Source organism: Apis dorsata, unplaced genomic scaffold (assembly GCF_000469605.1).
Source record: "Apis dorsata unplaced genomic scaffold, Apis dorsata 1.3 scaffold_303, whole genome shotgun sequence".
NCBI classification, from domain to species: Eukaryota; Metazoa; Arthropoda; class Insecta; order Hymenoptera; family Apidae; genus Apis; species Apis dorsata.
Window position 1 is genome coordinate 718,892 of NW_006263576.1, and position 13,575 is coordinate 732,466.

General features: G+C 19.1%; 1 protein-coding gene across 1 annotated transcript in view; it reads right to left on the minus strand.

Moving 5' to 3' along the window:
- Positions 1-11,714, minus strand: part of LOC102676561 — a 29,378-nt gene extending 17,664 nt beyond the window's left edge. Inside the window, exon 1 of the mRNA XM_006617366.2 lies at positions 11,648-11,714. The gene's annotated coding sequence lies outside the window, so the exon portion shown is untranslated. The remainder of the gene's footprint in view (positions 1-11,647) is intronic.
- Between the last annotated feature and the right edge of the window lie 1,861 nt (positions 11,715-13,575).

A 13,575-nucleotide genomic window follows, 5' to 3' on the forward strand; every position in this document is an offset into this window, starting at 1 on the left:
TTAAAAATTATTTTTAGAAATTATTTTTAAAATATCTTATCTTGTAACATTAATTCTATTTGATTTATCTATCTTTATTATATATATATATTATATCTTTATTATATATATATTAATCTATCTATATTATAAACAATAATATCTATATTTATTTTTTATCGCTCTTTTATATTATACTTTTATTATTAAAATTTATATATTATATAATTGCATTATTTTATATTTTATACAATAACCATTTTAAACTAAAAATATTTTTGACGTCATTATATAGTATAGGTCAGAGTTAAAATGATCTTTACTGTATCTATGATATTCATTCATCCCTGGTTGAATACCCTTTAGATTTCCCTTTAGAAACAATCTTCTTTGTACTATAAATGAATATGTAGGAATAATGTTAATATGACGTCATATTAATATGATGTCATTTTATATACATATATATATTCTACATTAAAAATTTTTAAATGGAAAAAATTTTTAATAAAAAAATTATTTTATATCATTTTACAGTAATATTTAATTTCTATTATTTATTTATAATGTAATTTAAAATATCATTTTAAAAATAATTATAAGATAATTTTTTTATTTTAAAAATCATTTCTATATTAATTTTATACGCATATAGTCGAATGAATATAATGAAACATAAATATTTTGCAGACTAAAAATTAATGATAAATATTTATAATACGCATTTATAATGTAATATTTCATATATTTATGTTAACTATGGAAAATATTGTGTGTGAATTGTGGAAAATATTAATTTGCACCATATCATTAACACATTTTTAACTTAAGCATGTTTATTTTATATACATAAAATGTTTTATATTATTAGTATATTTAATCTATTCATTAATCTAAACAAATCGAGAAGTAATATAAGTTGTCTTTAAAATGTGTGCATTGTACTTTAATGTCAGCGTATTTATCGATCGACACAACCCAGTCATATATAGTCATATAAAAACGGTTAACCTTTCCCGATAAGAACGTTTTTTTTTTATAATATAACGTGACTACATTTTGAAAGCATTTTTTTTTTGTTTTTGTTTCACGTGTTTCATTTATTGTATAATTCTTTTGTATAATTCTTTCCAATAGAAATTTAAAATATATGATCATTTATTTATTTATTTTTTATCGTTATATACAATATTGTACAAAACAAACATTCTTTATAAAAATTCAATCCTTTCTTTTTTTATTAAGAAAATAATAGTTAATAGATTTATATTTTATAGAAATACAATAAAGCATAATTTTTTAATAAATTTCCAATCAATAAAAGTTTTGAAAAATGTATTAATTAAATTATTTTTCATTTTATATGAAAGTAAAATGCTCTGTTTATACTATAATTAGTATAAAATTATACATATTTAATTTAAAATTTATTATAGAATAATAAAAGAAAAAAATATATAGAATACAGAATATAGAATATAATACTTAATCTATTTTATTTTTACAATATGTATTTATAATTATGTAATTATAATATGTATGTATATAACAAATATATAATTTAATAAATATTATAACATTGAATAACTTTTAAATCAAGTTTCAATTAAAATTAAATAGAATATTGAATTATATATATTCACTAGTATACTATTTGTTTCTAGAATTTTGTTCTTTATCGTCTTTTGTTAGCATTTCATTGTGATATATTTTATATAATAAATATAAATAATAATAAATATAATTAATAAATATAAATATGTATTTAAAAATTTACTAATATCTTTTAAGTTAAATAAAAAGATTTAAAATTAATAACTTCCATAATTTATAATAAAATTATCATTTATAATAATTTAAACGGAAAAATTGTGATAAAATAACGGAATTTCGAAATTTCAATTTTTAGTTTGCAAACCTAAAAATGATATTTAAAATTTTTTAATTTTAGGTAAATAATAATAAATATTTAAGTTCGTGTTTAAATTTCAAATTTATTATAATTGATCTCATATATGATCTCACTGATCCATTATAATAGTTTAAATAGAGGAAAGATAAAATATAAAAATTAAAAATTAACTTTTTACACATCAAAAATATAACTATTATTATTATAATTTATTATAATCTTTCTTTATTATTATATATATGGCTATAATTATGAATAAATTTGAAGAATTCTTAGAAAATTTTAAAATTTTTAAAGATTTTTTACTAAAATTATAATTTTTGATAAAATTTTTCCACGAAAAATATAAATTTTAGATTTTCAGAATTTCAAATTTTGAAACATCATACATTTTCGAATTCGAATTTCATATATTTCAAAATTTAAAAATCAAGTTTCGATCTATTTTTAGAAGAAAACATAAGTACAAACATATATTATAAATTATTTTTCTCCACATTTGTTATAATATTTTTGTTCATTCATTGTAATATTTTGATTTTAGTGACAAAAACAAATCGTTATAACATTTATACAATAATCGTTATAATATCTCATATAGTATCGTTCGTTTATGCATTCCAAGTATATTTTAAGACTATTATATCGTTACGTTCGTTAAAGAAATAAATATTTTTAACTTGACAATGAGTTATAATTTTATAAGAAAGCGAATAAGTTCATCTCGAAATACATATATGTATGAGACAGTAATAAATTAATGTCGAATCAAGGCAAAAATTTTCAACATATAATTCATATAATTCAGTGTATTTGAAGGGATATTGTGATCTACAGATAAATAATTCCATTTTGTATTTTTCTAATATCTATCAAATATTATTAACAATCTTTATTTTCCGTTTTTCAAAACGATAAAAATAAATAAGGATTATGATAACACGCGTACTAGTATTAAATTATTAAAAACAATATTGATTATCATTCAAGAAGCTTTTCTTATTTTTATTTTTATTTAATAGTAGTATTAAGTGATAATTAGATTGAGAAATGCTTCTGATACATGTATTAATTTATACTTTATATTTGATAAGTTTGAAAGAGGATTATATATAAATCTTTATTATAAATCTCTATTAAAATAACAAAATACTTAGTTCAAATAAATATTGCACAAATTTAAAAACAGAGATAATCATATAATATTGTAGAAATATATGTTATCATTGATACAATATAATTTGTTATTAATTTTATATGAAGTAATAATTTTATTATGAAAAATTGAACAAAGTAATTAGTATTGATAGTAACAATTCAAAAAATTTCAAATTTCCTTTTATTGAATACAAGATTTACATTATTTTTATATAAATATATAAGTTTACCAAAAAACCATAATTAAATAATTAAAATATTTAGAATTTATAATAGTATTTCTAAAAATGTAAATTTTAAAAAGTTTTTTCTCTAAAATTTACATTTTAAATTGCACCAATATCAAGCAGCCATATGTATGTATAATATATTAAATGAAAATATATTATATGAAAAAAATAAGTTCATTTTTAAATTTTAGAGACATATTATATATTGTGCTATAAATCTATAATACAATTGTAAATTTTTTAAAAGACATTCTTTTGAAAGAATCTTATCATATCTTTAATTTTTGTTTTAATAAATTTAAAATTTCCATAAGAAAATATGTATATTCATTATTATTAGTGTACAGTATTAGTGTATAGTATTATAGAATTTCTTTATTATCAGAAAATTGCAAGAAAACTATTTAATTTTATGATTAAAATTGAACAAGGGTTTTTGAGCCTCTCGTAACTATAAATTATAGATATTAATGTAAAAATATTTATGATCTTCGAATTGTAAAAAACTATGATAAATTAAAATTAAATAAAAAAATTGTTTATTTTCTATTTTTCTAACAGATTTATGTTTAAATATAAAAAAAGAAAAGAAAAAAAAATTTTAGAAATTAATAATCAAGAAAATTCGTTTTATAATTAATGATTTTTTATAACTCATATTGTTCATTTTCTGAAGAAATGCGATTAAAAATGATTAAAAATGCGAAGCTAAATTTATTTTTTATCATGTTTTCCATATCGTGTTAACTTGATAAAAGTTTGTCTGTGTTATATATAATTAGCTTTTAACTGGAAGTTCGGTTTATTTCTATTTATAATCGTATAATTATAATAACTGGTTATTTTCACTCAGATGGCATTGCCATTTTATCTTGGATTATTGTGATTTGCAATCTGTAAATAATTTTATTTGCATTTTTATATCTTATTAAGAATTAAATATAATAAGTTTTATAAGTAATTAATATAATATATTTATTATTATTAACTTACTATATAATATAATAATTAATACGAAAATAGAAATTAATAAAAAATTATAAGAACAAATTAATATTATATGTATGAACAAAAAAAATATTTTTTTATTCATACATATTATTTATTCATACATATATTTTGAAATTTTATAATTTTCTTTTGGTACTTTTATTTTATGTAATATATAATTTATTATCAAATTACGAACAATGAGTATTTAATATGCAATAATTCGAAAATAAAAAAGATATTTTTTATTTCGTAAATTTTTTAAATAGAATAAAATCGAGATAAATAAATTTATAATATTGTCAATATATTAAATTATTCATTATTATTTCCTTATTTTATTATATTTTATTATATATAATTATAAAATAACACATTACATCTTACAAGTAAAATTATATGCACAAAAAATATAGTTTTCAAACATATTTTTGAATTCTGATTATTTAATGTTTTATAGCAATGATTTTTATTTTATTGAACCATCTGTTTTAATTTTCTACCATCTTAAGAAAGATTCGTTGCTTTGAATTACATCACAGTAAATCATACTATATCGCCAATGTAAGTATATAGTTGTTGAAGGTAGTAAGTAAAATTATACGATGCTTACAAAAAGCATAGATAAAAAAAAAAGTATCGAATACAAAATCTTCGAGATGAATAAATAAAACAAAATAAACAAAATATTTCAATATATTTTCTTTTAGAAATTGTTGTTATTTCTGTTAGAAATTGCAATGCAAATTCTCTTCCAAGATAGGTTTTTCTTTTAGCAATGAATATATTGTTAAAATTATATGGATTGTAATGAATTAGAAAAAAATAAGTTATATCTAATTTTCAAAATGATACATATTAGTGATTTTTAATTTATGGAATCTTAAAGTTTATTCAGGGATTACTATTGTCATTTTTAATTGATGACTATTATGATCTTCATGAATGACTATTAGAATTTATTTATTTTAATGTTACGTAAATTTGAAATAATTTGACCATTTGACTGGAAACAGTGAAAACAGATTAGATTACATACAAATTACATTAATATTTTTTATTGAAAATAAAAATAAATATTTTTATTGATCATAATAATTATAATTTATATTCTAACGTATATGGGCAAGGAATTATTTTATTTAAAAATCTGAAAAAAATGCTATTTTTTTATAAAAAGTATTCAAAAAAATTTAGTTCACTAAAAAATGGATAAATTTTTACTCTACCTTATCATATTTTGAATATTCATTATCATATTTTACAAGGATATCAAGGTGATCTTACGTTAATTACGTTAACTCATAGTCATTAGTCATATCGCTATGATAAAACTGTGTTAATTTTTTTAATTTTCTTTATCTTATATGGAGATATAGGTACAAGTTATTTGAATATTACGAAAAAAGACTTCCAATTCAAAAAATGATAAAAAATATTGAAATATTATAATATATAATACTATTTATAATTGAATCCTTTAATATCTATATATAAACATTTCTATATTTATAACTATTATTCTATTAATGTAAATATTTATATTTATATTCAACTTTTTTTTATTTTTCAATGACTAAATTTTAGAAATGAAAATTGTCCATAAACTTCGAAGACCCTATATTAGCTTCTATGAAATAATAAGGTTTAGAGTTATGTTTAGTAAATTGATGTAAATTGCTTTGTTATCTGATACTAAGTTTATGATATTCTTATAAACATGAAATTAATGAAACGATTGCAACTTATGATAATTGTAATAACGAGAATTTTAGTAATTTTTTTATATTTATTTACAATTTTTTTATAAAATAATAATTTATAATTATAAAAAACTAACTTTCTATATCATTTTAATTTAAAGATATTTTAGAATAAAAAAACTTGTATTTGATATTTAAGTTATATTTAAAAATTATAATTGATATATTTGATAAAAATATAAAATATTCTATAATAAAAAATAAATACTTAGAAATATTAATAAATTATTTTATATTAATTTCAATGAAGTTGAGACATGTTATCAAGATCAATATCTTTTGATTAATTTCATCTTTACTTTTCGTATATACATATGTACATAATCGGTATTCATCTTTAGATCCAGAATACGTGCAAAAATTTTTAATAGTGTTATATATCGATCTTTCAAAATAAATTGGAAATATAGTCTAAGCAGTTATATTTTCATATATATATCAATTCTGAAAGATAATTTAAAGTGTTATTTTTCAATGATTGGTATCTGTTATAAATGAAAATGGAATAGATGATATGCATATACCAAAACATACTCTAAATTTCAGATTATAATAATACAAAAATACAATATATTATAGTTACTCATATAATATTAGTTACTCATATAATAATATATATTATTAGTTACTCATATTAACATTCCCACATTTATTTCTGAATTTACTTCTTTGTATATGAAAGAATTATTTAAATATAATTAATTTTATAATATATAATTAAATATAATTAATATTTATTGCTATAATGTGAAAATATAGTTATTATAATTTATCATCTTTTATTTGGAAGCTATAAACAGTAAATGTCTCATAAATGACAAATATAAGGTAAAATAAACAATAAACTATATATATACTTATATAATTTTCTCGTATACAAAATAACAAATTCGGAAATAATATTCAAAATTTCCAAATATTAATATGAATAATATGTTATTAAATATGTAAATATTTTTGCAATAATATAGCATTATATCATTAAAACTAAAATTGTCTAATGATTATAGGTTATAAACAAAATTATTTATCCAAAATATTGACATTCGCAACACAATATCTTAAGGTCATCGAAATCGATAAAATATCCGTCTTTATGAATAATTAAAACTCTCTAACTTATAGATCATTTCATCAATTAATTATTTTGTCATATTCGACAAGGTTAAACGTATACTTTAAAAACAATAGAATAATAAAATGATTGTTAGATGCTATAATTCCCAGGATTATTTTCACATGACATTTGAGTCTGTTTTGACGATTATTGACAACATGCAAATTCATTGTTAACAAGTGACAAATATCCGCATCTTGGTAATTTACATCGATGTATCTTGCCATCTGCGTGTACAAATATGGCCAATAATTAAGTGAATTTACAAGCAAAATTACCGAAGACAGATGCCTCTTTGTATTCAGCAAATCGTTGGAGGTAAATAACATTGTTTCAACCGACTTCAATACGGACAGTTTAGAATCATTTGTCTGAAACGTGAAGGAACCTTCTGACGCAAATGTATAATTCTTTCCTGCTATAAAGACGCTTATTGGCTAAGGTTCAAAGTATACATACATCAGAAATCGTTCTTAAAACTATAATAACTATAATATATCAAAGATATTTATTTTTTGAATAATTTGCAGAATAAGATGTAATAGAAAAATTATTAGAAATTTTTTCAACGATAAATTTAATTAAATAAGTTTTATATATATATAAATTTTATTATATATATAAAATTAATCAATAGTATTATAGATAATTGATATTTATAAATTGAAGTTTATTGATAAACCTTATTTCATTTTTGGAATGAAAGATCATGGAATTATTTAGAATATTTAGAAAATTTTTAATATGAAAATATGAAAAATCTTTTTTTGTAAAAATTAATTTTCAAGAAAATCGAATTTGAAATTTATAAAAATCATTATTTAATTTCAATCTCAATTTTTTAAAAAAAAGGAAATTTAAGCAATAAAATTCGATTCTATACTTTTTACGTATCTTCTATATTTTTACGTATTTTCTTATCAATAATCCATATTTATGCCAATTGGAAATTAGCCAAATTTACTTGTATTTGAAAATTTTTCAATTTTGATTTTATCGAAAATAAGTTAATTAAAAAAAATTGATTTTTTCTGATTGATTTTTGCATTCTCTACTTTTATTCTCATTAATATTCTATATATATACAGATTCTATATGCATATGTCTATATAAATATTAAATTGAAATCTATTATTTACTACATTAACAAGATAAATGTATTTTTTGGAAATATGGGTAAATTAACGAGTAAGCAACGAAAATTCAATTAAAAATATTTAATTTTCAATTTTAAAATAAATATTAATGAAAAATTTAAATATTAGAATTCCCTTCTTTTTATGCTCATTAAAAAAACAATAATCAGTAAAGAATAAGTAAATTTACTAATTTACTTTTATTATTATGATAATAATATTATTTAAGATAATACTTTAGGATAATACTTAAAGATATAATAAAAATTTCCCAAGCAATTTAACATGAAATGATTAAAAGATATAATAAAAGATATTTATATTTTTTTATCCTCCTAAAACCACATATTATTCTTTTCAATGTCCTTTATAAAACTTAACACATTTTTAATTCTAAATTCTTATAAATTGATTGACTGATTGTCATTTTAATCAAATATTTTCTTGCTCTTATTTAATATTTAAATTTCTATTAATATATTTCTAAAATATATGATTAATTGCATTATTACTATATTGTACATATATTGCAAGATTATTATAATTATTATAATTACTCATAAATGACTGCTTTATATTAAATGAAAGCTTTCTTTTTTTTTTAACAAATAAATATAAGTATAAAAAAATATAAAAAGTTATAAATTATTTCATTTATAAAATTCTTATACATATAATATAGAACTGCAATATTAAAATTTTTTTATAATTAATGGAACTAATTTATCATATCTTTTTATCATATTTTTTTGTACCAATCTTTCTTTCCATTATAATATTAAATAGTATTAAAAGCTTAATATCTTTCTTCCTTATTTTATGTTATATACTTATTCTAAATAAGCAAATAAATTTATAGGTTATATTAAACATAATATAACCTAAAATTATATTTAAAAATAACGTGAATTGTAATATAATGTACAAATCGTATTTCATAGATCAAATTTTTAGAAATAAATTTTGACAGGAAATTATCAAACTATTATTTTATTAATTTTTCATCGCATTAAATATAATAATGCGTACAATTTCAATATGAACAATAAATCATAGAATTTTCTGTTATTTTCAATTAATGATTCAAATTTTCGCAAGATTAAATTTCGCATTTTCCTATTGACGTCAAAAGGACACGTAAATATCACGTGTTGGAAACATGGCATCTCTCGTTGCTATACCACGGAAAGTTTCTTCAATTAGAAACCGATTGATCGACTTCATGGAGAGTTACCGCCTTAAGCTATTTTCAGACGTCGTGCCGCTTAGTTTAGCGATTAAACGAAAATAGAATTACTGCTATCGAGTCTGATAGAGATCATTGATCTAATGAAACAATTAATATTAAATATAAAATTTATCGAAAAATTCCTTTTATAATACATATTTTCCAAATGATCATTACGTCATTACATTTATAAAAATGAAATTATTTTATCGTTATGATATAATATATACTTGTACGTATAGATCGTTCATAATCGTATATTAATTGTAATAATGTATATTAATTGTAATAATTGTAATAATGAACTAAAAATTCACAATTTTTAAATTATTTATAGAGAAAAAAGTCATTGTTGAATAAATGAGTTTTCAGCTTATAAATTACAAAACATAATTACAAAATAATCAAATTTTCTGAAAATAATTTTAATTTGGAATAAATTTTGGCGAGAAAATAAATTTATATATTTTGTATGTAACATCTATTAATATTACTAAATTAATTTAAAAAATTTCTTTTTTTAAGATTTTTCTTTTAAAACTTTCGTTATATTGATTATAATTGATTTTTCTCATATAAAAATTATTATATATAGAAATGGCATTTTTTCAAGTATTAAATGTTACATTATTATATTATATTATAAATGTTACATTATACATTGATTTTTTTTTAATTAGATAAAGTAAAATTAAAATGTGACATTTTTCACATTTATGATATTTCACATTTTTAAATTTAATTAAAAAAATAATACATTCTTAGTCAGTGTCGTTTGAAATGTCAGATGACATTGTATTTAATATAAGAAAATATATAGACTAGAGAAGATTAGCTTCATGGTACACAATGTGGACGTTGATAATAATATCGCTTGAAAATTGATTTATCTATAACAATAGGAAACTACGTTACGTATATGCGTAAAAGCAGAAGTGATCGATATACTATCATAATGACGTCATACTTTGTTATTTCATAACAACTTTATTCATACAATTTTAAAAAGTTAGAAAATATGTATATAATATATATATTGTATACATATAATTTTTATAGAAGATATTATTTACACTAGTGAAAGCGACATCAATATAAGTTCAAAGATAAAATGCCAATACATCTTGTCGAATTACTGTCTAAACAAAAATAGAATCAATTTTTTTTAAGAATTTCTTTATACATTTATGAAATTATTTTCATGAGAATGTAAAATTAAGAGAGAATAATAATATATTATATTGTAAAAAAGAAAAATTTATGAAGAAAGCTCTAAATTTTATTATGGGCTTACTATTATATGATCATTAGATAATCATTTTGTTCATTCAAATTAACGAAAATTTATATAATTTGTAATAAGTAATTTTTAAAATTAATTTCTTTTCGTTCACAGTAAATTCTTTTTTTAAATGAACAAAGAATTTGATTATATTTTTAATCAGATAAAATAGATTATATAAGTCTAAATAAATGAAACAGTTATTAAAAAGCTAAAGATAACCGTGAGTTAATTATATTTGATCATCATAAAAGAAAACTAGTTGAAAATTAATCACAAAGAATTGTAATGACAAGCAGTGAATAGAAAAGTCGAAGTTTAATTTAGTTAATACACTAAATTTTTAGCTAATACATAACCTAATCTAATTTAGCCTAGGCTATTCTACGCGTAGATTATCATACTTGATCATGCTAACGTTGATCACGAATTATGAAAAAAATTATTTCAAATTAATTATAGAGACCAGATTACAATGATTTTATCGAATAATTGAATAACTAATAAGACAAAAAAATCAAAAGCTGAAAAATTTGGAAGAACAACACAGAAATTGTTCGAATCCTAACCATTAATTTATATCTTTCAAGTAGCCAAAGCAGAAATAGAATTGCTTTCGAAGAAAATTAAAAATGATATGTGCAAAATAGCGAATAGTGTAATTTGTATAATATAATTTTAAATTTTAAAGAATCAATCTCTAAAGAATTACAAAGAAGAAAAGAGCAATGAATTATAATGTGTAACATGTTACGTGCCTCGAGCTAATTTTTCTTTCCTGAAATAAGTGCCTTAGGATTTGTTTAAGATATGAACATTTCTTAAATAATCCATTAATATAAGGTCACTCACCAAGATGCGACAACAATTGCAAGGATTCTGAAACAATAAAAACGAATGAAATTAATATAATATTTTTAATTTAAAAAAGAAACGCATACACAACCATGGTAGCCATCATAAGTACTTTCGTGTTACGAAGTTGATGAAGTTGATTCAAAAAAAAGCTAAAAATTGAACATATTATCTATTTACATTTTCATCTTTTTGACAATGATAAATAAAAAAATTGTTTATTTCTCCACTAAATTTCTTATTGTTATGCACATTTTTGTAATTGAAATATAAAATATCTTAAAGATTATTAAAACTAAATTCGATCGTGTTTCTTTAAAAGAACATTAAGAGATTATTAGATACATCACATATTACATCGTCACATATTAGATAATAAACAATGACTAATAAAAAATACTTGCATATATTCTTATTATCTAATAGCGCATTTTTTTTTATGAGAAAATATTTATGTGCTAAATTTTAAAAAATCTGTGGAAGATTCTGCTTGAATCCTTCGTATATTTCCAGAGATTAAAGAATATAAGTCATTCAAAAAAATAATAATAAAAGTTTAAAAATAATATCCATATTTTTCTACAAATAATATTTATTATCAGTAGATGCTAATTTGTAATTAGTATTATTATCATTATTATTACTAAAAGAAGAAATTAAATAAATAGCAATTATTTTAAACCAATATCATTATCATTATTTTTATTATTATTAGTTACTACTTATTATTTATTTTTATGAGTATTATTATTACCATTAACGTTGAAGACAAATTTATTAGCTATAAATTAACAATAAAATGAATAAAAAAACAAATAAGTTTACTTAATAAAATAAAATATCCATATAAAATTATTAACTTTTTATTTAAAGAAATAAATTATTTTAATTGCGTTAAATCTTTTGATTTCAATGATTCAATGAAGGGTGTCATCGAAATGAGAGCATAGTCGGTAAGGGAGGCAAAGGGGATTACATGCGTCACAAGTCTATGTCGGTCTAAAAGCAATGGGTTGCCTTCCTAAATGCCCAGAATTATTTTCAAGCCGTGACCTGGCTTCTGAGTTTATATTTGAATGCGCAAGAAGTACTTTCAAGAGGACCGACTATCCAATCGCCTTCAATATTTTCAGCTACGCGCGCGTAAATTTAAACCTGCTATACTTGTACTCTATGGCCGAGCATTTGTAGAATTTAATTATCAATGTGATGAGTTATAATTCTTATTTCAATAATGATTTTTATTCAAAAATATATGCTGCAATTGAAAATTGTATTCTATTATAATTTTATATATATTATAACTTGTACTTAAATATTATAATAAGTTATTAAAAGAAGAAAATATTTTTACATTAAAATATAATGAGAAATTAAAAAATTAGATAAAATAAATGCAATATAAGTAAAATATATACGTTTAACAAAGTGGAAGAAATGCAAAACAACATTTCACAACTTATTTTTTTCAATAATACATATATATTTGTGAACAAATAAGAATAATGTGTATATATATACATATACATATATATATACATATATATTACGTATTATAAAATTAAAAAAATGTATATAAATATTTATTTATAAATATATTATTAATAAATAGATATAGTAATCATACATAAATATCATTATTTGCATTTCAAAATTAATCGTATATGTATATGTATATATATTATATGATATATACATACATGATATATCAACTTTGAACGAAAGAATTGATATTTTTGTCTCAATGTAATTATATTATACTTCTTATCAATCGGTTTACATATTACAAGTATAAATTTAATATATTATCATCGAACTGTTCATTCTGCTTTCATTTTATTATTATTATATATATATTTATTATTATGCTTTTCAATATTAACTTATATATATGTATATATATATATATATATATATATATATAT